Consider the following 27,603-nt stretch of genomic DNA (forward strand, 5'->3'; position numbering starts at 1 on the left):
TTCTGGTTAGCAGTCAAGTGCCTTAGGCACTATGCTACCAGAGCTCCCCATTAACCATTAGACAGCTGCAAATCAAAACAACGAAATACCATCCACCCCAGCACCAATAGCGAAGTTCGACAAGACAGAAAATAACAAATGTTGGCAAGGATGTGGAGAAATTGGGACTCTGATATACTGCAGATGGTACTGTAAAATGATGCAACCACTGTGGAAATCAGTTATGATGATTCCTTAAAAAGTTGGAATTAGAAATACCATTTGATCCAGCAATCCAATTTCTAGGTATATATCCTAAAGAAGTGAGAGCCAGGACAAGAACAGATATATGCATACCCATGTTCATCACAGTACTATTCACAATAGCAAAGAGATGGAAACAACCTAAGTCCCTATCAACAGAGCAATGCATAACCAAACTCTGGTACAAACGCACAATAGAATACTATGCAACACTAAAGAATTATGTAGCATCTATGAAACACTGCATAACCTAGATGAATTTGAGAACATTATGCTGAGTGATTAATAAGTCAATCACAGAAGGACAAATATTGTATGAATCCATTATTGTAAAAAGTCAAGGAAATGTTTATATATGGAAGGAAACTTTCTTTGTTGGTTACCAGGGATGAGAGGGCAGGGAAGGGAACACTACTAGATAGGTAGAGAAAAGTATTGATTTGGGTAAAGGGAAGGGTAATATACCATAAGTGAGTGAGCAATACTGTGGCACAGAGGAAGACAGAGAGAGGTACACGGGATGTACAGACAACAAAGATGAACCTTTTGCATGTATAGTACTGTGTTGTCAGTGATGGCAAGCATTGATCTACAGCTGTATAGATGGGTAAACAGGCTGAATGATCAGGTATGTCTAGGCAGGGGGTAGTGTGCCAATGATCTTGTATAGGGTTGGCAGATGATGTTTCTACATGCATATTTGTATGTACTGTAAGAATGTTCAGGTTATAGTAGAGCTGACAAAGGGCAAAGTTGTGGTGGCTTCTTGGCCATAGCCTGCTACCTTGAGGGAGCAAGTAGTTGGACCTGTGGGCTCAGGACTATGGTCACAGGGGACATTAAGCTCAATTGGCATACATACTACACAAAAACATTGTTGTACATCCTACTTTGGTGAGTAGCAACTGGGGTCTTAAAAGCTTGCCAGCAGCCATCTAGATATAATGATGGGTCTCTCCTCATCCAGAGCAAAGAAGAATGAAGAAAACCAAGATGCATGGAAACAATTAGTCCAAGGTACTAGTAGACCACATGATCCTCAGCCTATATAATCATGAGACCAGAAGAACTTGATGGTGCCTGGCTACCACTGTAAACCACTCAGAGGGGGATCGGTGCAGGAGATTCTGGAAAGAGTGGGAGGACAATGTGGAACAAAACTCAAAATCATTAAAAAAAAAAAAAAAAAGAAGAAGAAGAAAGAAAGAAAAGAAAAAAGACCAGGTTTGCTGGTCTGATATAGCCTGGTGAGACCCTGAGACTATGGCCTCTAGTTACCCTTCAGGTCTGGAACTGAACTCACTCCTGTGGCTTCCAGCCAAACAATAAACAGGCATATGGCTTGAACACTTACATCAGGTAGGTACACTCCTTGGAGCGATCAATCATGGGAGAACAGACGGGCAGTGTTTGCACAGGGAGACAGCTGGGGAAGCAAGAGTGCATGGGAGAGAAGGACACAGGGAAGAGGTAACTACAGAGGAAGTGGACCGAGAGCTGTTATATTGTGAAGAATTGCAGTTAATGATATGAACTGCTATATGGAAAATGATTTTGCTCTGTAAACTTTCACCCAAATCACAATTAAAAAAAAAAAAAAAAAAAGTCAAGGAAAGGTTTACATATAGAAGGAAATTTTCTTTGTTGGTTACCAGGGATGGGGGGAGATGAGAGGAAAAATTGCTAGATAGGTGGGGGAAGGGGGAAAGGTCATGTGTTGATTTGGGTGAATGAAAAGGCAATATAACAAAAGTGTGTGACCAGCACAATAGCAATAGAGAAAAAGAGGACACAGAGAGGTGTGCAAAAGGTATATACAACAAAAGCTATAAAAAGGTATAGGCAAATACTATTATATACATAATACTGTATTGTCAGTAACAACAAACACTAGTCTATGGATGAATACATAAGCAGACAGGTGAGAAGATCAAGTATGAAGCAAATGGGAATACACCCATGACCATGAGTAGATCTAGCTAATGATATTCCTACATGTGTATTTGTTCTACAAAAACATTCATATGCATTATAGAACTAACAGGGGACAAGGCTGAGATCTCTTCTTAGCCACAACCAAGCACCTTAACAAACTGAGCTGTTGGGCCTGCAGGCTTGGGACCATGGTCTTGGGGGTCATTCAGCTCAACTGGTGCAACATAAAAATATTGTTCTACATTCTGTTTGTTGAGCAGCAACCAAGGTTTAAAAGCTTTCGAGGAGCCATCTAAGATGCAACTATTGGTCTCTTCTCCTCCAGCTCAAAGAAGAGTAAAGAAAATCAAAGGTGTATGGAAACAATCACTCCAAGGGACTAATGGACCATTGGAATCTCAGCTTTCATGATTCTGAGACCAGAAGAACTAGATGGTTCCCAGCTACCAATGCCAACAACTTGGAAAGGATAAAAATTGAAGATCCTGTATAGAGTGGGTGGAAAAATGTGGAATAAAACTCAAAAACATAAAAATGACCAGGTTTACTGGTCAGATAGAGACTGGTAAAACCCATGAAACGATGGTCCCAGTTACCCTTCAGGTGTGGAATTAGACTCACTCCCATGCATTAGCTCTTAGCCAAACAACAGAAAGGTCTGTGAGCTGAACACCTACCCCAGGGAGATGCAACCCTTAGAACAGTCAACCATGAGAGACTGGAAGGGCATCATTTGCATAGGGGAAAACTAGACATAAAGGAATGCATAGGTAAGTATGAAAGATACAGGGAAGGGAGAACCACAGGGAGGAGATGGGAGGAGAGCTGCTCCATTGTGGGGATTGTAATCAGTGCTGTGAAACAAAATATATATGAACTGTTGAGCGTAAAATGAATCTGCTTTGTAAATTTACACCCAAATGATAATAAAAATTTTAAAAGCCCAGAAAACCCTATGAAGCACTGCTGTGACACACATGGGGTCACCATGAGTCAGACATGAGTCACTTGACAACAGTTAGTAATTGGTTTTGGTCTATGGGATCATTATGTAATGTCTCTTTTTCCACAGTCACATTTTTCTTCTGAAATTTTCTTTTATTAATATTGATATAACCACTTCAACTTTATTTTGTTTAGCATTTTGATGGTCTCTCTTATTCAATGCTTTTAATTTTAACTGATCTCTCTCTTTATATTTAAAGTGGGTTTGTTATAGATAGCATATATTTGAGTCTGGCTTTTTCATCCACTTTACTCTTAATTGGGTTATGTAGGCTATTCACATTTACTGCAATCATTAATTTGCTTGGTGTGGTAGTTAAGGTTGTATGTCAGCTTGGCTGTGCCATGGTTTTCAATGCTTGGCAACTGGATGCAGTTATTCTCCATGAAAAGATTGGAATCAAACCCATCGTGGAATCTGTGTGAGCACCTGCTTAGTTGCCTTTGGGGTGTGGCCAGCTTCCAGGATATATGGGGAAGATGATAGGAAGTTACCTAGCTTTTTGGCACATCTGGATCATGCATTTGGCCGAAACTTCATCTCAATGGGTTGCCATGTTGCCCTCCAATCTTGGGATTGTTCCTGGACTTGAACTAGTGGTCTGCCATGTTGCCTGTTGAGCTTGTGATTATACCATTCTACTTGTCGACCTTGGATTCATCAGCCTCAGCAGCCAGCAGCTGCATGCATTACAAACTCCAGCGGGCCTGGAATAAGAGGTAGAACTGAAGCCCAAGGTCAAGGAAACTTCATGCAGCCCCTACAGCTGGTACTCTAAATTTTAACTTCTAGCCATTTAACCTGTAAGAGAATAAATTCCTGTCTGTTATAGCCATCCACTTGTAGTTTGTGTTATAGCAGTACTACAGAACCAAAATACTTAGATTTAAACCCATTATCTTGATAGTTGCTTTCTCTTTGATATGTTCTTTTTTTATCTTTTCTTGTTTTCCTGTCTTTTTGGGGTTTATCTACATGTTTAATCTTATATTTTTATTGCAATAAAAATACATGCAACAAAACATTTACCATTTCAATAATCTTCACATGTATAAATTCAGTGACATTAATTATGTTCATCATGTTACTCAATAATCACCCCTAACCATTATATCTGAATATCTGAATATAATTGTTCTATGTTATCTTCTGTTTTATTATATGTTATTGATTTCTGTAATTATTCTAGGGTTTACAATATACATCTTTAACCAGGCTCTCTGCTCACCATTTTTAAGCCTAAAAACTGCTTCAGGCAGTGACCTGGGTCAGTCAATGGCTCACCTTGTTGTTTCCTTTCTCTCAGGGATAACAATCCTGTGCCACCAGTCATCTGATGTCTGGAAACAGTTGTTTCATATATTTTATCCAGTTTTCCAGTTGGGGTTGGGGAGGAGATCAATCTAGACCTTGTTACCCCATATGGATGAAACAGAAGCTGGTCCGCGTTTTTAAAAATAACTCTCTGGATGCTGTGTGAGGAGTAGATTTCAGTGCAGGAAAAATGGAAGAGAGGGAAGCAAAGTATCCATTCTGGAATTATTGCAGTGGTCTAAGTGAAAGATGATGGTGCTTAGAGTGGTGTGGTAGCTGTCAAAAAGGCAAGGACTAGTTGGCTATTAAATTCATTTTGGAGCTAAAATTGGTGGTACTTGCTGATAGATTAGATTTGGGACAGGCAGAAGGTGTCAGAAATGGACATGAAGAAAGGGAGAGAGGAATCAAGAATGAAGAGAACTTTTGGCTTGAGCAACTGATTGAATGATAGTGCTTTTACTGAGAGAGGAAAACAGGGGGCTAGGTGGAATCAGGGTTTCCTTTCGGGTCATGTAGTCTGAAACTGCCATCCTTTTTCTGGAAATATAAATGGCAAAATAAATATTCTGCTGCCTATAGTAATGGGCTTTAAACTATATTTTTTCATATATTTTATTCTGTATGTTATTATAGTGTTTATGTTTCTTTTTTCTAGATCATGAGCTCCCTGAGGACAGAATCATTCTCTTCTTCATTTTGATGTCACGTACAGTGTACATAATAGTCCTTTAATCATACTCAAAAATGAGTATGTATGTGTGTTTGTGTGTGTAAAACTGGAGGATCTAATCAGCTTGATATCAGAATGAAAGTAGAGTGTTCTAGGTAAGAAGAGAGAGACAGTACTAAATCTCCAGAGAAAAATCTAGTGTCCTCTGCTATTCTTCCTTGTAAACCAACTAAAACATTTCAGTTAGGATAAAAAATATGGATTACCTTATAAATACTGTGTGTTTACATAAGGGGCTCTGGTGGTGTAGTGGGTAAGGCATTTGACTGTTAACTGATAGGTAGGCACTTCAAACCCACCAGCTGCTCTGTGGGAGGAAGATGAGGCAATCTACTTCCATAAAGACTTACAGCCTTGGAAACCCAAATGGGGGTTGCTGTGCATAGGAATTGACTTGATGGTAGTGGGTTTGGTTTTTTGGTTTGTGTATTTATGTAACCTTAGATGGAAATAGAGAAGATGCCTTGTGACTTTGATATTTGTTTCCATAAATAGCAAAAATCCTTCTTTGAGTTGAAAAACATAGTCAAGTGGGGAATGGTCTCAAGTATATGTCTGATAACATGCCAACATATCTAAATACACTGCTTAAAAACTCATCTTTCTGGCTGAATGCTATAGTTCATAGTGTTGCTTTCACAGAGCTTTCTATGGTCACAGGTGGCTTTATTTCTATAATCTTTAGCTACAATGTTATTAAAATTACAAATTGATGCTGTGTTTAGTGCAGTAGATGAAAAGAGAAGTACCCCTAAATTACAGCAAAAAGCCTAGCTGCCTAAAACTTTTTTATTGTATTTGAAAATTACCTGTTATAGTCACTAGAATAAATTAAAGTATTGCCTAAAAACAACAATTAAAATATGTATCACTGTATGTATTATATAGCATGGTAAATATTGTCTAATATAGGGAGACTATGTATGCAGACTATGTATTACCTGTGTTTAATGCCTATACAAAGACATTTGACCATGTGAATTACACCAAATTTTGGATACTATTGTGAAGAATGGGAGTTCTAGAACCCTTGATGTGCTCACTAGGGACCTGTACATAGATTAAGAGACAGTCATTTGAATAGAACCAGGGGATACTGCATGGTTTAAAATCAGGAAAGGTGTGCATCAGGGTTGTATTCTTTCACTATACTCATTCAATCTGTATCCTGAGAAAATAATCAAGAAGCTGGACTATATGAAGAAGAAAATAGCATCAGGGTTGGAGGAAGATTCATTAGCAACCTGCAATATGCAAATGACAAAGCTTCCTTGTGAAAGTGAAGAAGACTTGAAGCACTTACTGATGAAGATAAGATCATAGCCTTCAGTATGGATTACACCTCAATATAAAGAAAACAAATATTTCCACAACTGGACGAATAAGCAACATCACGACAAATGGAGAAAAGATTGAAGTTGTCAAGGATTTTGTTTTACTCAAATCCACAATCAACACCCAAGGAAGCAGCAGTCAAGAAATGAGATGATGTATTGCATTGGGCAAATCTACTGCAAAAGACCTCCTTAAAATTTTAAAGAACTAAGATGTTACTTTGAAGGTTGTTTTTTGCCTGACCCAAGCCATGGTATTTTTGATAGTCTCATATGCATGTGAGAGCTGGACAATGAATACAGAAGACAGAACAAGAATTGACGCATTTGAAATTTGGTGTTGGAGAAGAATATTGAATGTATCATGGGCTACTAGAAGAAACAAATCTGTCTTGGGAGAAATACAGCTGGAAGGCCCCTTAGAAGTGAGAATGGCCAGTAACTCTGATACTTTGGTCATGTTGTCAGAAAGGACCAGTCCCTAGAGAAGGTTATCACACTGGGTAAAGTAGAGGATCAGTGAAAAAGAGGAGGACTCTCAATGAGATGGATTGACACAATGGCTACAACAATGGGCTCAAGCATGGGAATGATTATGAGGATGGCACAGAACCAGGCAGTGTTTCATTCTACTGTACATAGGATCTCTAGGAGTTGGAACTAACTTGATGGCACCTAACAAAAACAACAGTGTTATGCAGAGAAGGAGACCTGGTAGCACAGTGGTTAAATTCTCAGCGGCTAACAGAATGGTGGGCTGTTTGAACCTACCAGCTGCTCCATGGGAGAAAGGTGTGGCAGTCAGCTTCTGTAAAGATTACAGCCTTAGAAATCCTATGGGGCAGTTCTACTCTATCCTACAGAGTCACTGTAGGGTGGCTATGAGTAGGAATCAACTTGATGGCAAAAAGTTTGGTTTTTATTTTTGATGTATATGCAGAGCTTTAAAAATTACTGTTTTGTAGGCTTTCTATGACTTACTAATTCTGATCAGACAAGTTACTTAACCTTTCTAAGTCTCAATTTATTCAACTTATGAACAAGACTAAAAATATTTGCCACACTATGTTGTTGTAAGAGTTAAGGATGAGCAAAAAACAAAAACAAACAAAAAAACCTCACTGCCATCAAGTCGAATCTGACTCATAGGGCAGAGTATAATAAAATAAGACTCTGGGCAGGTAAGTTTTGATGTGGAGGAGTGGTTGAGAAAAGCACGGAGCACAGAAAGCTACCATGGAAGGCATGTTAGTGAACAGATTCCATGTTGAGGATTCTGTAAGGCACTGGAGACACTTCAGAAAGAGGGGTAGGATGGGAAATAAGGGGTATGCAAACATCATCAAAAGATTGCGAGCTGGTGTAAAAGATTAGCATGCCTATTTAACAATTTTACTTAGGACAGTTCCAAGTAAATATTTATCTAAACTTATAATTAGAAAAAGTAGCTCTGATGGCATTGTGGATGCTAACCAGAAGGTCAGTGGTTCAAACCCACCAAAATACTTCTTACATTTATAAACAATGAAAAGAAATTATACACAAAACTTAATTATGTTTGACTACAAGAAAAACAATCTTTTAATTTCTGCACTTCAAAAACTTAAAAAAATTAAAAAGTGAACAGAAACTTCATAAACAGAAATTTTTAAAATCATACAGAAGGCCTTCCATGTAAAGATAATGGATTAAACACACACACATCTGCTTTTGCTCCTTCTCAAAACCCCACTATAATGGTGAAGTGATTTTCATAAAGGCATAAATCCTGAAGAATGGAGATTAAAAAAAAAAAAAAGAAAAAAAGGAGGCACTAGAAACAAAAGTCTGAAGCTGAAAAACAGATGGAGTGGTAAATGGCTAGCAAACCCTCCAAAATAGAATCTTCTGTCAGCAGCAGGGAAAGCTGAGACCCAGCCCAATTTACACAACAGAATCGCCAATGGTTCAGGTCTTGGAAGCCTCTACCACCAGCCACTCCTCGGAAGGAAGGTTGGGCATTCCTACTTCCATAGTGATACTGCCTCGGAAACCCAAGGAGGGGTCGCTATGAGTCCGGGCCGACTCGACGGCAAATAACAACATAACAACACCACCTTTAGAAGTAGGGGTGAATGGAGAGAAGTTTAAAGCAGGATGATTGGTTGAAAGCTTACTTAAAAAGTAATTGGATCCCCTGGTCTCTTCCCAGCCTTGTAGTTGGGCCACTGTCCCTTCCCAACTCTGGTGAGACTAGGAAAGTTTATTCCCTGGAGATTAAAATAGAAAGATTGGGTTGGAAAACACCAGGTATGATTAAGAGTGGCTCAAACAGTACCCAAAATAGAGGTTATTGCTGCTGTTGTTGTTATGTACCATCGAGTCGGACCTGACTCACAGCAACCCTTCCTTGGGTTTCTGAGGCAGTATCACTACGGAAGTAGACTGCCCAACCTTCCTTCCGAGGAGTGGCTGGTAGGTTTGAACCACCAGCTTTCTGGTTAGCAGTCAAGTGTCTTAGGCACTACACTACCAGAGCTCCAATCCTGAGACATGTAGGCCTCTTCCAGAAAGCTGGCACCCAGGCCACTGTCCTTAGGAAGGAGATCAGAAGAGTTTTCTCTGAGGAGTTTGACCAGCTCAATAAAATGGATCTAAACCTGCTGTCAGTGAACCTGCTCGTATAAACATTCTGGCCATTGTGAAGCTCATGTTACCCTCTCAAGCTTGCAAGGAGCTTTTTAGTTCCCGACTCTTGAAGACTTGAAAACAATCAAGAGTTACCAGACATCTGAGGGAAACCTCCAATACGAAAGATAGAAACCAAGGAAATAAAGAGGAAAAAAGCAACTTGCAGGAAACAAAATTTCAAGAGAGAAGAAAACCTAAAAAAAGAAGAAAAAAAAATGCTACCATTAATATTTTCAGGGAGATTAAAAAAAAGGTATTGCTACATGGAAAAAGAACAGGCTATTATTTAAAAAGGGGAGGTCTCTTGGAGGTTAAAAAGAAAAGCTCTCAAATTAAAAATATGAAATATAAGACACTCAACAAAAGGACTGAAAGAAAAAATTAAGGAAATCTTCAGAAAATGAAGTAAAAGATCAGCAGTTGGAAAATAGGAAAATTAGACAAGAACATTAGAGTTCCAACTAACCAAAAACCAAACTTACTGCCATGGAGTTGATTCCAACTCATAGCGACCCACATTGGGTTTCCAAGGAGGTAAATCTTTACTGAAGTAGATTGCCCCATCTTCCTTCCATGGAGCACCTGGTGAAGTAGAACTGCCAGCCTCCTGGTTAGCAGTGAAATGCCTTAGGCACTTAGCCACCAGAGCTCCTTAGGGGTCCAACTAGAAGGTCTAAAAATCTAATAAGAGAAGTTCCAGAGATAGAGGACAAAAAATTGCATGAGAATATTCAAAGAAATAATTCAATAAATGTGTCAGAACTGACACACATCAGTCTACAGATTAAAAGAGCTCATCAAGAGAACAGCACAATGGATAAAAATAGGTCCACACCAAGGCACATCATAGTGAAAATCAGAAAACTTGAGACAAAGAGAATATCTTGCAAACTATCAGAAAAAGAAATCACTTAATCAAGAATGATTTAGAAATAGAAACCAAATACTCTGTATAGCTGCATATTTTATGATGATATTTAGACATTTGATAGGGAATTTGGAGTTGAATTGGTGAAAAGTACATAGAAATCTAAACAAAAAAACAAAATTTTAACTACAAATTCTAAACCAAATCCACTGCCATCGAGTTGATTCATAGTGACCCTATGGAGGGGATGGTGGATTTGAACTGCTGACATTTTTGGTTGGCAGCCAAATGCCTTAACCACTATACCACCAGATCAATACAAGAAAAGTAAAGCAATCATATTTACCTACATGACTTGGCTGTAGGTAGTTTTTACATAGTTGTAAGTAAGCATTATATAATGATATTACCAAAATTTTAATATAACCATATAGGAAGAATGTTGAGATGAATCTTGATTTGTGGTGGTACTGAAGGAGAAAAAAAAAGAGGTAAATTCTCATGTTAGTTGCTAGTAAGTAGGCTCTGACTCATGGTGAGCTAACATGTAACAGAACAAAACAGTGCCTGGTCCTGCACTATCTCCACAATCTTTGATATGTTTAAGCCTATTGTTTAAGCCATGTGTCAGTCCTTCTCAATGAAGGGTTTCCTCATTTTCACTGACCCGCTACCAAATCCTTTTCTAGCAATTGGTTTTTCCTGATGACAAGACAAAGTCTCATTATCCTGGCTTCTAAGGAGCATTATGGTTGCATTTCTTCTAAGGCCCATTAGTTCATTCTTCTGGCAGTCCATGGTATAGTCAATATTCTTCACCCACCATAATTCAAATGTATCGATTTTTCTGTCTCCTTTTTTAAAATACCTTTTTATTGTAATTAGGGTGAAAGTTTACAGAGAAAATTGGTTTCCACTCAACAATTAATACACATTTTGATTTATGACATTGATTGCAATCCCCACAACTTAACAGCACTCTTCCCACACCTCCCTGTGTTTACCATGTCCATTTGTCCTTCTTTCTTATCCCTTCCTAGCTTATGAACTTTATTCCTATGCTGCCCTTTTGATCTCATATGATTGATTGTTTGAAGGATTGCATACCTCCTTGATGTTATTGTTCACCTTATAGGTTTGGCCTGACTATTGTTTGGCAGAAGGTTGAGCCACAGTGGTGAGTTCATTTCCAGGTTTGAAGGATGTCTAATGGCCATAGTTCTTTTGGCACTTGGCAAAGTGATCCACTGCTCATTACCAAGGAAAGACTCCAGGATGGGCAGCATGAAAGCTTGTTGAGGTCTGCAATTCTAAGAGCCAGACTTGGCAATTCAGCAGCTGAGCAAATCTGTAGGCCTAGGTCCAGAATTGCAGAACTAGTGGAGGAGGGGAAAAACATGGCTCCAGGAATTGATGGAAAACCATTGAGATCTCAACAAACATGCATCACTAGAAGTGCTTACTCATTTATGCCAAGAAATTTGGAAGAGAGCCACCTGGACAACAGACTGGAAGAGATCCATATTTGTGGCTTTACCAAAGAAAGGTATACAATGGAATATTGAAATTATTGAACAATATCATTAATATCACATGCAAGTAAAATTTTGCTGAAGATAATTAAAAAACAGTTGTAGCAGTACATCAAAAGGGAACTGGAAGAATTGAAGCCTGATCGAGAAGAAGATGTAGAACAAGGGATTTCATTGCTAATGTCAGATGGATCTTGGCTGAAAGCAAAGAATACAAGAAAGATATTTACCTGTGTTTTATTGACTATGCAAAAGCATTTGACTGTGTGGACCATAACAAATTATGGATAACATTGAGAAGAATGGGAATCCCAGAACTCTTAATTGTGCTCATGAGGAACCTGTACATAGACCAAGAGGCAGCTGTTTGAACAGAACAAGGGGATACTGCATGGTTTAAAATCAGGAAAGGTGTGAATCAAGGCTGTATCCTTTCACCATACTTATTCAATCTGTATGCTGAGCAAATCATCCAAGAAGCTGGACTGTATGAAGAAGAATGCAACATCAGAACTGGAGGAAGACTCATTAACAATCAATAACAGATATGCAGATGACATCAACCTTGCTTGCTAAAAGTGAAGAAGACTTGAAGCACTTACTGATGAAGATCCAAGACTATATAGCCTTCAGTATGGATTACACCTCAATATTAAGCAGACGAAAATCCTCACAACTGGGCAAATAAACAAAATCTTGATAAATAGAGAAAAGACTGAAATTGTCAAAGATTATAGTTTACTTGGATCCACAATCAATGCCCATGGAAGCCAACTCCTCTGCCATTGAGTCAATGCCGACTCATAGTGACCCCTATTGCTTTTCCAAGGCTGGACGTCTTTATGGAAGTAGACTGCCTCATCTTTCTCCCATCGAGCAGTTGGTAGGTTTGAACTAATGATCTGTTAGTTAGAAGCCCAGTGCTTTACTCACAGTGCCACTGGAGCTAACCATGGAAGCAGCAGTTAAGAAATCAAAAGATATATTGCAAATCTGTTGCAAAAGAGCTCTGTAAAGTGTTAAAGAGCAAAGATATCACTTTGAAGACCAAGGTGAGCCTGACCAAGCTATTGTCTTTTCAATAGCCTCATATGCATGTAAAAGATTGACAATGACTAAGGAGGACTGAAGAAGAATTGATGCTTTTGAACTGTGGTATTGGTAAAGAATATTGAATATACTATGGACTGCCAGAAGAATGAACAAATCTGTCTTGGAAGAAGTACAGCTGAAATGCCCTTTAGTGAAAATGGCCTGACTTCATTCATCTCTTGCACTTTGGTCATATTATCAGGAGGACGACTTCCTGGAAAAGGATATTATGCTTGGTAAGGTAGAAAGGTCATCAAAAAAGGGAAGACCCTCAAAGAGATGGACTGATGTACTGCAACAATGGGCTCAAACTTAGCAACAATTGTGAGGATGGTGAAAGACTGGACAGTGTTTCGTTCTGTTGTATATAGCATTGCTATGAGTTGTAAATGACTGGATGCCACCTAACAACAACAAAGGGCAATAGGTCCAGGGGTTCCACTAGTCTCCATTACACCAGTAAGCCTAGTTTATTATTATTATTATTTTGAGCTTTGTTCCATATTTTTCTCTCACTTTATCTAGGACCTATTACTGTGATCTCTTTCAGGGTGATCAGCCGTGGTAGCCGGGCACCATGATCCACTTCTGGTCTCAGGGTTGTGGAGGTTGGGGTTCATTCACATGGATTCTGTCGTCTTTTTTCATTATCCAGTTTTTGCATGCATATAAGGAATTGGAAAGACTATGGCTAGGGTCAGACACACCTATCTTAATCATCAATATGTTACACAGTAGTATGTCTAAAGTTTAAAAATCAAGAAATATAAAAATGTTTTATTCAGAGGCTTGCAGGTAAATTCCAACATAACCACTTAAAAGGAGAAACCAATTGCTTTGAGCAGGGGGAAATGTGGAGAAAGTGGTGAAGGCTACTGTTTTTTGTAACAAACTTAGCAGAATTACAGTCAATCCTCATAATTTACAGATTTTCTATTTGCAAATTCTCCTACTGTTGAACTTTATTTGTAACCCCCAAATCCATCTGTGGCACTTTCATGGTCATTCATAGACATGTTAAGAGGGTGAAAAATTTGAATCACCTTGTATGTACATCTTCGGAAGGAAGCTTGGGCAATCTACTTCGGTAGTGATACTGCCTTAGAAACCCAAGGAGGGGTCGCTACGAGTAGGGTATGACTTGATGGCACATCACAACAACATAAGTATGTCTGGCAGAATGAAACACTGCTGGGTCCTGTGCCATTCTCCCAATTGCTGCTATGTTTGAGCCCATTGTTGCAGCTACTGTGTCAATCCATCTTATTGAGGAGCTTCCTCTTTTTTGCTGACCTTCTACTTTATCAAGCATGATGTGCATCGCCAGGGACTGGTTCCTCCTGATAACATGTCTGAAACCAAGTCTCACCATCTTCATTTCTAAGGAACACTCTGACTATACTTCTTCCAAGACAGATTCATTCATTCTTCTAGCAGTCCATGGTATATCCAGTGTTCTTCACCAACACCATAACTTAAAGTTATTAATTCTTCTTCCACCTTCCTTACTAATTGTCCAGCTTTAACATGTATATTAGATGATTGAAAATACCATGGCTTGGACCACGGGCATCTTAGTCCTCAAAGTAACATCTTTGCTCTTTTACACTTTAAAGAGATGTTCCGCAGCGGATTTTTGTTCATGCAAAAAAGGAATTGGAATGACTACAGCTAGGGTCAGACACACCTTCCTTAGTCATCAATATGTTACGTAGTAGCACGTCTAAAGTTTAAAAATCAAGAATATAAAAATGTTTTATTCAGAGATTGCAGGTAAATTCCAACATAACCACCTAAAAGGAGACTAATAGTCTAATAAAGACTAGTGGAAACCAATGCAATATGTCTTTGGTTTCTTGACTATTTCTTCCATGGACAATGATTGTGGAACCAAGTAAAATTACATCCTTGACAACTTCAGTCTTTAATCCGTTTATCATGATGTTGCTTATTGGTCCAGTTGTGAGGATTTTTGTTTTCTTTATGTTGAGGTGTGATCCATACTGAAGGCTATATAGGCTTGGATATTCATCATAAGTACTTTAAGTCTTCTTCCCTTTCAGCAAGGAAGGTTGTATCATCTGCATATTGCAAGCTGTTAGAGTCTTCCTCCAATCCTAATGCCCCATTCTTCTTCATATAGTGCACTTTCTTGGATTATTTGCTTAACATACAGATTGAATAAGTATTATGAAAGGATACAAACTTAATACATACCTTCCCTTATTTTAAACCATGAAGTATCCCCTTGTTCTGCTCAAACAACTGCTTCTTGGTCTGTGTACGAGTTCCTCATGAGCAAAACTAAGTGTTCTGGAATTCCTGTTCTTCACAATATTATCCAAAATTTGTTATAATCCACCAGCCAAATGCCTTTGCATAGTCAATAAAACACAGGTAAACATGTTTCTGGTATTCTTTGCTTTTAGGCAAGATGCATCCTACATCAACAGTTATATTTCTCATTCCACTTCCTATACTGAATCTGGCTTGACTTTCTGGCGGTTTCCAGTCAATATACTAATTGCAAACCTTTTTGAATTATCTTCATAAAAGTTTTACTTATGTGTGATATGAATTATATTTCTGATAATTTGCATGTTCTGTTGGATCACTTTTTTCTGGAATGAGCATAAATATGGATCTCTTTCAGTCCACTGGCCAGGTAGCCATCTTCCAAATTTCATGGCATAGGTGAGTGAGCACCTTCAGCACTGAATCCGTTAGTTGAAACATGTCAAATGTAACATTATATATCACAGTGTGGTATACTACATGGACTTTTGGGGGAAGGGGCATGATAATGAACCTCCTCATGCTAGGAGGATAGTAGCCAGAGATCCCCAGGTGTTGTTCTTCCACCTCCAACCACTTTGTACCAAGACCATGCTTACATGAGGCTGCTTCCAGCTAAAGACTAAACATAGCTGGGGGCTGTTGTTGTTAGGCCACTGAGTCAGCTCTGACTCATAGCGATCTGATGTACAACAGAACTAAATACTGCCAGGTCCTATGCCAGTCTCACAATCCTTCCTATGCCCATCATTGCAGCTACTGTGTCAATCCATCTCATTGAGGGCCTTTCCCTTTTTCATTGACCCTCTGCTTTACCAAGCATGATATCCTTCTCCAGGGAATGGTCCCTCTGACAGTATAACCAAAGTAGGTCAGATGAAGTCTGGCTACCCTAGCTTCCAAGGAGCATTCTGATAGCACTTCTTCCAGCACAGATTTGTTAGTTCTTTTGGCAGTCCATGGTACTTTCAGCATTCTTTGCCGACACCACAACTCAAAATCATCAACTCTTCTTTGGTCTTCCTTGTTCATTGTCCAGCTCTAACATGCATATGAGGTGATTACCATGGCTTGGGTTAGGCACACCTTAGTCTTCAAAGAGACATCTTTGCTCTTCAATACAGAGGTCGTTTGCAGCAGATTTGGCCAGTGCAACATTTCATCTGATGTCTTGACTGCTGCTTCCATTGGTGCTGATTGTGGAACCAAGCAGTATGAAATCTTTGACAATCTCAAACTTTTCTCCATGTATTGTGATGCTTCTTATTGATCTAGTTGTGAGGATTTTCATTTTCTTTACATTGAGACATAATCCATACTGCAGAGCATAGTCTTTAATCTTCATCAGTAAGTGCTTTAAGTCATCTTCACTTTCAGCAAGTAAAGTTGTGTCATCTGCATATAGCAGGTTGTTAACAAATCTTCCTCCAATCCTGATGCCATGCTCTTCTTCAAATAGTCCAGCTTCTCATATTATTTGCCCAGCATACAGATTGAATGAATATGATTAAAGGATACAACCCTGATGCACTTCCTTTCTGATTTTAAACCATGCAGTATCCCCTTGTTCTGTTCAAACGACAGTCTCCTGCTCTATAGACAGGTTTCTCGTGAGCACAATTAAGTGTTCTGGAATTCCCATTCTTCTCAATGTTATTCATAATTTGTTATGATCCACACAATCGAATGCTTTTGCATAGTCAATAAAACACTGGGTCAGGTATTTTCCTGCAGGATCCTCTTCTAACAAGAGGCTTGAGGGCTTTCAATTGGCCTGACTGAAAACTTTCTTAGAATTGAGGCATTTCCAAGTCCGGCTTTCTTCCTTCCCCTTCTCCTTTCACAGGAGACCTATCTCACAGTGTGATTCTTTCCCCTTACCTACTCCTGCTTCCTCTCTTGGTCTTTTCAAGGCATTCCCCCCAATAAATTTCATGCATCTTTGGTACTGCCTTGGTGTCTGCTTATTAAGGAATCCAAATAAGCACTGATTCCTTATTTTATACTTCTGGTTTCCTGACCTCTTCAAAAATTTGGTTTTATTTTTAAATGATTATTGTCTGAGATAGAGGCTTTATTAAGATCTGGAAACAGCCTGGAAAGTGGACATGTTTAAAAGCCAATAACTGGTGGTGCAGTGGGGTTAAGCGCTTGGCTGCTAACCAAATGGTAGGTGGTTCAAACGCCTAGTAACTCCATGAGAGTGATGTGGCGTTTTGCTTCTGTAAAGACTACAGCCTTGGATACTCTATGTGGCAGCTCTACTTTGTCCTATAAGGTCACTTATAACCCACTGTCATCCAGTTGATTCTGACTCATAGTGACCCCTACTGGGTTTCCAAGTGTGTTAGACTGGGTTCTCTAGAGAAACAAAAACCAGCAAAGCTTTTATATATATATAAAAGTTGAATGTACTCCACCATAGGGTGTCTGAGCTGGTGACATCTATTTTTATAATTCTGTTAATGTTCTTTGTACATGTGTTTAAACAATAAAGAGGAAATACTATTACTATCAAAGATAGCCAGACGAGAACAATTCAGTTTGGACAGGAATTATAACCAGCTGGGCTGGAAGAATTGTGATATTCAGTTTCATTACATATATATATATATTTATATTTATATATATATACACATACATACATACATACAGGAGCTCTGGTAGCATAGTGCCTAAGGCACTTGACTGCTCACCAGAAGGCTGGAGGTTCAAACCCACCAGCCACTCCTCGGAAGGAAGGTTGGGCAATCCTACTTCTGTAGTGATACTGCCTCGGAAACCCAAGGAGGGGTCGCTATGAGTCGGGGCTGACTTGACGGCAAACAACAACAACAATACATACATACATATAAAGAGAGAGAGAAATTTATCTTAGGAAAATGGCTCACAAACATATAGAAGCCGGCAAGCCCAAAGTCCCTGGAGCAAACATCAGGCTGGACGCTTTTCCCTGCAGGGGCTGAGAAGCTCAAGACTGGAAGGCAGTACACCGGCTTTTGACTCCAATGAGGAATCCAAGATCTCCAGGCCGAACAGTGGACTGCTCACTCATGGGCAGTTGTAGGCAGCACAACAGAATCTCGATCCACAGAAGAATGTCTCTCTTCCCAGGATGTCCCTTGGTATCCAGGAAGCAGGCCACACCCCTAGGGAAACTCCCCCTGAACAGATTGGCCACTCAGAACACAGTCATCTGATCCCATCATGGGAACAACCACACAGAACTGGGGTCCAGCCAAGTTGACACACAGCTCCAACTATCACACCAAGGCTGCCAATTTTTATGGAAGTAGATTGCTTCGTCTTCTTCTTGCTAAGCACCTGGTGGGTTTGAACTGCTAATCTGGTTAGCAGCCAAATGCTTTATTCACTATGCCATCAGGTCACTATTAGTTACAATCACCTCAACAGCAACAGCTTTGGTTTTGGTTTTAAAGGATATTTGGAATTCACATAAGGAATACTCCAAATTCATTAAGAAAGGGAACTCTGCAATGGGAGCTCAGAATTATTGATATGTGAGATATTATTTTCAAGAATCCACTTCTCACACCCAGGTCTTTGAGAGAAGAGGACCCCACAGAGAGCTAACTAACTAACTAACCCACTGCTGTAGAGTTGATTTGACTCATGGCAACCCTTCCTTGGGTTTCCAAGGCAGTATCTCTATGAAAGTAGATTGCCTAGTCTTTCTTCCAAAGAGTGGCTGGTGGGTTTGAACCTCCAGCCTTCTGGTTAGCAGTCAAATGCCTTAGGCACTACACCACCAGAGAGCTACAGCTAGTTGGCCTATGCAGTTCTTTCATTCCTACCACTGTGCGCAGGTACTCTAGGTGGTTAGAGAATAGCCTCATACTTTACTTGGAATCACTGTTCTCAAGCTCCAAGATTGTTGTACAGTCTGACCCTCCTTCCAGATTTCTTCTGCACTTAAGACAACTTTCCAGGAAGTTTTTACCTTCTTCATGATCTGACTCCTGTGATGCTTCTCCCTGTATCTGAGTCTATCAGACAAATCCAACTGTGAAGAGTTCAATTCCTTCTGCACAGGGTTCTTGAGCCCCATTCAAATGAGGAAGTATGCCTGGACACATGTTTAACAGTCTTCAAACATTCCACTTAAAACAAACATAAGGTTGTTAAGGGAGGTATTTCCTAACATCTCAGGCTAGCTTCTTTTAATATTAACTCCCTTCAGCCAAGACAACTTTATTATACGTGTATATTGTTACATGGAGTCCTTATTTTATACTCTTGGTTTCCTAAACTTTGAAAATATTTTATTTGTACAGAATTATGTTCTTAGAAGAATAAATTTCACCAATTAAGCATTTGGTGTTTATAAGGGAAAAAACAAAATATGTTCTTTAAAGGAAGTCATCAAGTTAAAACTGAAATATGAAAGCAATAAAATTATAATGTTTTCTTTTGCAAACAGATGGTTATCACATAAAAAAAAACAACCATGGCTTGTCGACTGTCTCAAAAATACACACAGACCTTTGGAGTTGAATGTACTCCACCATATGGTGTCTGAGCTGGTGACATCTATTTTTATAATTCTGTTAATGTTATTTGTACATGTGTTTAAACAATAAAGATGAAATACTTTTACTATCAAAGATAGCCAGACGAGAACGATTCAATTTGGACAGGAATTATAACCATCTGGGCTGGAAGAATTGTGATATTCAGTTTCATTTTAGGTTCAAGTTTGTTTTTCTCCCAAGTGCTTTTCCTACACGTAGGCTATGCTACCACTAGATGGCAGCAGCGCAGTCGCATTCTGGTGGTCTTTAAACTACAAGTCTAGTCAGAACCAAGAAATTGGTTTAGGATTCTCCACCAACCTGGCATAAATTTCCTTAGAGCCGAGACTCATAGCTTTCATCCATCCATCAATCTATTTATTCAATAAATACTGTTGTTGGTGGTGGTGTGTGCTGTGGAGTCTATTCTAATCATAGAGGCCATGCATATATGCTAGCGTGAACTGCCCCTAGGGTTTCCTAGGCTGAAATCTTTTTGGCAACCATATCGTTTCTTCTTCTGAGTGGCTTGAGGTTCGCTGACCTTTCAGTAAGCAGCCGACAGCTTAACCATTGCAACACCAGAGTTCTTTTCACTAAATACGGTTGCCTTTAAAGACTCTTGATAATGATATAGTAGAATTTAAACAATATTTCCAAATCCATACTTAAGGATAACTCAAGAAGACAAGATAGAACAAACAGACTGAAGTGCATGGTTCCCCCACAGCCTGTAGGGGTGGAGGAGGAGGTGCTGGGATGTTTTCAAGCACAAGAGATCATGTATTAGGTTTGGTCCAAAAGGTTGGGCAATCCTACTTCCGTAGTGATACTGCCTCGGAAACCCAAGGAGGGGTCGCTATGAGTCGGGGCCGACTTGACGGCAAATAACAACAACAACAAAATCTGGGAGGCATTGAGGGACCAACAGATGTCTCAATACTGGAGTCTGGACAGCCATTTCTTGGGATCAGAAACCCCAAATAATCCAAAGTCAAAGCTTTGGAATTAGAGGAAGCAGATAAGCATCAGAATCAGGATAGTGTAGATGAATTTTGACTGCTGTCTTTCTTATAGGTCCTGGTGATTTTATAGAGTTCTCACACAACCAGCTCTGACAGAGGCAATTTCGTACCCAACTTACTAATTTTTAACTACTACTATTTTCCTTTTATACTATCAAAGAGAGAAGCATTTGATTCCTTTGCGTACATATTTGCCATTTGTGTTTTGTTGTCTCTAGTCTAAATTTCACCTACATCTGCTAGCAGTTGTTATCTTTTCTGCTAAGGGATCTCTATGACTATCCCTAAGGAGCCCTGGTGATGCAGTGGTTAAGTGCTCAGAGGCTAACCAAAAGGTCAGGGGTTCAAACCCATCAGCCATTCTGTGGGAGAAAGATGTGACAGTCTGCTTCCATAAAAATGTCAGCCTAAACCCTACAGGGCAGTTATACTCTGTCTTATAGGGTCATTATGAGTTGGAATAGGAACTCTGGTGTTATAGTGCCTAAGGCATTTGACTGCTAACCAGAAGGCTGGCAGTTCAAACCTACCAGCCATTCCTCAGAAGGAAGGTTGGGCAATCTACTTCTGTAGTGACACTGCCTCGGAGGTCCAAGGAGGGATTGCTGCAAGTCAGATCTGACTCAAAGGCAGTGAGGCCTCATGAGTTGGAATTCAGTGGTAATGGGTTTGGTTTTGGATTCTTACTACCCCAAATTAATGATAGGAATGGGTTGGTCTCCCAATCTAACCTTTTTAGTTCAAACTGCCAGCCACTCCTCGGAAGGAAGGTTGGGCAATCCTACTTCCGTAGTGATACTGCCTCGGAAACCCAAGGAGGGGTCGCTATGAGTCGGGGCCGACTCGACGGCACATAACAACAACAACAACAAGCACTTCCTCAAGCACATCAAAAAGGCAAAAATTTGGCATTTGAAAGGTAAGAAAAATAATGTGACTTTAAAATGAAGAGGAGCTTTGCCCTCTAGGGAGTCTCTGTACAAACAGTTAATGTGCTTGGCTACTAACTGAGAGGTTGGAAATCTGGGTCCACCCAGAGGTGCCTCAGAAGAAAGTCCTGGCAATTCTACTTTTAAAAAAATCAGTCTTTGAAAACGCTATGGAGCACAGTTCTACTGTGACACACATGGGCTCCACATGAGTTGGAGTCAATAGGCAACTGTTTTTTGCCCTCTTTTTTTTTGAGCCTCACTTGGAAATACATTTCTCTTTGCCATTGCCTCAGCCTATCTGATCTCCAATCTATTCCTTGCCTGTTTTCTGCTATGGTCACAGGGATGCTGATTTCTGTAGGTCGCATTTTCCAGGCTTCTGTGTCAGCTTCACTGACTTCAACTGGATTCCTTCCACCAGTGGGAGGGCCTGCCATGACACTGGAGAGTAAAAGGAACAGAAAAGCCAGGATAACCCTCCTCCTCCTTCTCTGTTTGTGGTTCATGTTTGACAGAGATAAAGTCTCCTCCCTGGCTCCAGTTCTAGCCAGAAAGGCCTCCCTGTGATATCTAGATGACCCCAGCTCTGGGATCCAGCAACACTGCCCCCTCCTTTGTTCCTCCAGGCTAAAGGTATTAGTGGTTTCTGCTGTTGCTAATCTCTGGGTTGCCTCACCTTCCCTTATTTGACTGCTCAGCTTTTTCATCATTTGTATAACCAATTTCCTGTATTAAATTCCCTCCATGAAAAACTCACTGACAATAGTTGCTGTTTTCCTGGTACGTTAATGTAGTACATATATACAGGCATATATGTGAAATTGAAGCAAATGTTTCACTGATAATATTCCCCTTACTCTGTGTGAGTCCGGTTCCATTCTATAGCTTTTAATACCAGTCACAAAATTGTGAGTTCACAATTCATTAATGGGTTATATCTCATTAATGGAGATTTGAAAAACACTGCTTTAAAGACTGTATTTATTTATTTATCTTTAAACAAATACTGAGGTATATCTTACACATAGAAAAACTCACCCCTTTTTAGGTTCGCATCATAAAAATTTTGACAAATGTATGCAGCATATTTTCATAACCCCCAGAATTTTCCTTATGCTCTTTTGTAACCCTCTCCCTCTACCATTAATCCCTAGAAACTACTGATCTGTTTTTGGTCCCTGGAGTTTTCTCTTTTCCAGAGTGTCATATAAATAGAATCAGAAAAGTATGTAGCCTTCTGACTGTTTTCTTTCACTTAGCATAATGCTTTTTATATTCATTCATGTTGTTACATGCATAAATAGTCCATTTCTTTGTATTGCTGAGTGATACTTTATTATATTGATGACTAGTGTTTGTTTATCAATTCTTCTGTTGAATGACATCTTTGTTGTTTCCAGTTTTGGGTGGTGATGAATAAAGCTGCTATAAAATTTGTGTTTAGATAAGCATATAAATCTTGATTTCTCTTGGGTACATACCTAAGAATGGAATTGATATGTCACAGAGTAAATATGTGTTTCTCGGAAGGAAGACTGGGCAATCTACTTCCATAGAGATAACGCCTAGGAAACCCAAGGAGGGGTCGCTATGAGTCAGAATTGACTTGATGGCAGTGAGCTTTAAATATGTGTTTAACTTTATAAGACCCACTGAACTCCTTTAAAAAATGACTGCACATTTTTCATTTACACCAGCAATGCATGACGATCCCCATTGCTCTGCATCCTTATCAGCATTTGGTATTGCCAAGGTTTGTTGTTGTTTTTTGCTGTTCTAGTCTAGTGTATTTCATTATGACTCTAATTTGCAATTTCCTAATGAACAAGCTCTGGTGGTGTAGGAGTTAAAGCATTCAATTGCTAAGTAAAAGGTCCGTGGTTCTTAATCCACCAGCTACTCTGAGGGAGAAAAATGAAACATTTACAGCCTTGGAAACCCTATGGAGCAGTTCTACTCTGTCCTAAAGGGTTACTAAGAATTGGAATTAACTCAGTGACAGTGGGTTTCGTTTTTTGATTTTAATGCATAATGATGTTGAACATCTTTTCATGTGCTTATTTTTCATTTCTATATCTTCTTTTGTGAAGTGTCTTTAAATATTTTGCTCATTTTTAATTAGATGAATTGTATCTTATTATTGATCTATGAGAATTCTTTATATATTCTGGACACTAGGTGTTCTGGGGGAGTTTTGGTGGCGTAGTGCCTAAGGCACTTGACTGCTAACCAGAAGGCTGGCAGTTCAAACCCACCAGCCACTCCTCGGAAGGAAGGTTATGCAGTCTACTTCCATAGAGATATCGCCTTGGAAACCCAAGGAGGGGTTGCTATGAGTCGGAGACAACTCGATGGCACATAACAACAACAACAGGTGTTCTGCTTACCTGGTGCCGCTCTGACAAGAATATACCACAAATGGAATGGCCTTAACAAACAGGAGTTTGGAGGCCTTAAGTCCAAACTCAAAGTGCCAGGCTCTAGAGGCTGGGTCAAAGCCTCTCAACCGTGGGTTGCAGCTCTGCCTTCTGCTCCCAACCCACTGAAGTTGGAGGCTTTTCTTCACTCAGCTGCTGGCTGCTGAGATTGACGAAACCAAGATTGACAAGTAAAAAGGCACAGTCCTGATGTGACCAAACCACATGGCAGGCCATTAATTCAAGTCAATTGTAAGTGTCAAGGTCGGCAGAGCATGGCAGACTGCTGAACAATGACATGGCTACATGTAGGATCCAAGCGTGCCATAAGCTAGAGACTATCCCCAAGGCTTTTCCTTATATACAGGAAGTAGACCACATTCCAAAGGCAGCTACTCAGCTGCTTGTGGTAGATCCCACCATGGAGTTGATTGCCAGTCTCATCATGGGGAATAACTACTACCAGTTGCCCAGCCACTCAACCAGGCCCAGACAAGTTGACATACAAATTTAACTACCACACTAGGCCATTATTAAATATATGATTTTTAATATTATACCCTAGAAGGTACTTACCTTTTAGTTAACCTGTGTCTTTCAAAGAAAAAAATTTGTTATTTATATTAAATCATATTTATCAATATTTTCTTTTATTGATCATGGTTTTGATGTCCTATCTAAAAAAATCTGCCTATCCCATCATCATAAAGCTTTTCTTCTGGAAGCTTATAGTTTTAGATTTTACATTTAGGTCTATGATTGATTCTAATTTACTGTTTACAAATCATGCAAGTTATAGGTTAAGGTTCATTTTTTTATGCATATGGATGTCCAGTTGTCCTAGTTAAATTTTTGGAAAATACTTTCCTTTCTCCACTGCATTACTTTTGCTCCTTTGCCAAAAGTCAATGGACCATACCTTTGTGGGTCAATATTCTCTGTTTTATTTAATTGATCCATATGCCTATTTTTCATCAATACCATACTTTCTTGATTATTGTAGCTTTAGATTAAGTGTTGAAATCAGGTTGTGTGAATTCTCCAATTTTGTGTCTTCTAATTTAATGAACAAATTAAATCTTAGGGACTGTTATTTTTCAATCAAAAATGTATCTTTTACTTCTGCTGTTTGGTTGTAATCTATTAGTCTGAAACAATAAAGAACCTTTGTGGAGGTATGAGCTGCTGGAAGCCTGTCTGCCCTACGATTGAAGGCATAGAGGTAGGAGTTCATCAGATAATAGCCTCCACAAAGACAAGAGAGTGATGGACATGGGCTCTAGAGTCTTGTTCTCTGAATTTGAATTCTGTATCCAACTCTTACTACTTCATGATCTTGAGAAAACTGCTTAACTTCCCCTAAGTTGCAGTTTCCTTCTTTGTATAATGGGATGATAAGAATGGTATCATTTTAATAATGGTGTGGTAGTTGAGTTTGTGTCAACTTGGTTAGATCAGGTTGAGTGGCTGGGCAGCTGAATGTAGTATCCCCCATGATGAGACTGGTAATCAGCTCCATGGTGGAATCTACTGTGAGCAGCTGAGTAGCTGCCTTAGAATGTGATCTGCTTCCTGTGTATACGCAGAAGCCTTGGTGAATGGTCTCTAGCTTATGGCACCTTGAATCCTGCATGTAGCCGTGTCGCTGTTCAGCAGCCTGCCATGCTCTGCCAACCTTGGGACTTACGATGGACTTGAATTAATGGCCTGCCATGTGATTTGGTAATATCGGGACTGTGCCTTTTTACTTGTCAACCTTGGGCTTCTCAGCCTCAGCAGCCAGCAGCTGTCTGAGTGAAGAAAAAACCTCTAGCTTCAGTGGGTCGGGAGCTAGAGGCAAAATTGAAGCCCAAGGCTGAGGAGCTTTCCCCCAGCCCCTAGAGCCTGGCACTTTGAACTTGGACTTAAAGCCTCCAAATTGTAAGAGAATAAACTGGTAACCAGAACAAATGGTATCATAATTCACACTGAATTATTGTGGGGATAAAACAAAATGAGATAAAATATGTAAAAAAAACTTAGTGCAATGACTGCTCATACTCAATAAACTATTATATGTCCTATGAAAGCTGGTATGAATTTAGTCAGTCTAAAAAGTCAGGGAGGAACAACTTTTTTCCAGTTATCTCACTCTCTTTAAGCTCCTATCACTTACATCTGAATGTCTGGGAGCCCAAGCAAGGAGAAAAGAGGCTTGATTCTGTCCATAGAGCAGCAAAAAATGTCTCTTAGGTCTCTACTTACTCTGGGACCTAACATCATTACGTTAGATGGGCAATTGGACACTAACCCAACAGACCTGGGGGGTAGTCCACAGCTCCTTTATAATACCCCAAATTCATATGACTTTGGATTTCCAATATATGTCTTAAAAAGGTACCACGTAGCATAGGGAAAACACCAGAATTCAAGTCAGAACACTTTGGAATCATCTTAGACTTTGCCACTTTTTACTGACATGGCCTTGAATGAATCACTTAGCATTTCTGCACCCTGGTGTGTTGTTGTTAGTTGCCATCAAGTTGGCTGGGAGCTCTGCTGATCTGTCCACTATGGATGATCCTGCTGGTATTCTAAATACAGAGCTTCCAGCATCATAGCAACATGCAAGCCACGATAGTATGACAAGATGATAGCTGGATGATGCCCAGAGTTCACTCATCTATGAATGGGTGTATCAGATTTCCCATAAGTCTTTCTTAATCAACTGTCATTTACAATGCTTTCAAAATTAACATTTTATTATAATCTTATATAGAAAACACATTTTTATCATTCAAATATGTCCATTCAGATTTGAATTATATGAACCCTCTGCGATATAATGAGCATGGAGATTATTTCTGTACATGTTTTTGTTATTGCTCCTGCAATAAAGATTGATCGAGTTTATAAAACACTGTTTCATCCAACCCCTGAATCACAACGCTTAAAACACACCAGGCAGGCACATTCTAACAGCTTTTGTGTTAGCATAATGGACCAGGGAATTCTCTTTGCTGCTGAGAATTCAATCCTATGCTACAAATAGAAATAGATTGTTTTGAATTATTATCTGTTGGGGAAAGATGTTCAATTGATAAATAACTTTAACTATGTGTGAGCTTATTATTTTACAAGAAGGAGATATTTATGACTTAGATGAACTAAATTATTGATATATTAATAAATACTGTCATGTGTTTTAAAAAACATTTTGGGGCATTCAGAAAACCATTTAAAATGTGATTGCCCTGAGAAAGCAAAAAAGTAAAATCACCAAGGCTTAACTGTTTTCTGGGTAGTCATATCCAATAAATTTGTCAGTGTCCAGAAAACACCATCTATAATATCCGTCTATTCTATTATAGAATATCTATTATACATGTGGAATTATATTAGAACTCCAAGGTATATGAAGATGAATAAAAGTGAGAATTCCACAGTCTATTGAAGAGCTAGAGATGCAAACAAATGATTTATAATACAATACAAGGGGGTATACGATAATAGAGATATTCATTCATTAATAAATACATTTAAATAAATTTAATGCTAGTATGTGCCAAGCCGTATGCTAGCTATTAAGACACAAGACTTTGAAAGCTTATACTGTAATAGAGGAAACAGACAAATGTAGAAGAAATTACCAAGGGATACCTGATATAACCTGTAGAATGGTGTAGAGAGAGCCTC

This window comes from Orycteropus afer, unplaced genomic scaffold (genome assembly GCF_000298275.1).
Source record: "Orycteropus afer afer isolate SDZICR_OR568_19922 unplaced genomic scaffold, OryAfe1.0 scaffold00030, whole genome shotgun sequence".
NCBI classification, from domain to species: Eukaryota; Metazoa; Chordata; class Mammalia; order Tubulidentata; family Orycteropodidae; genus Orycteropus; species Orycteropus afer.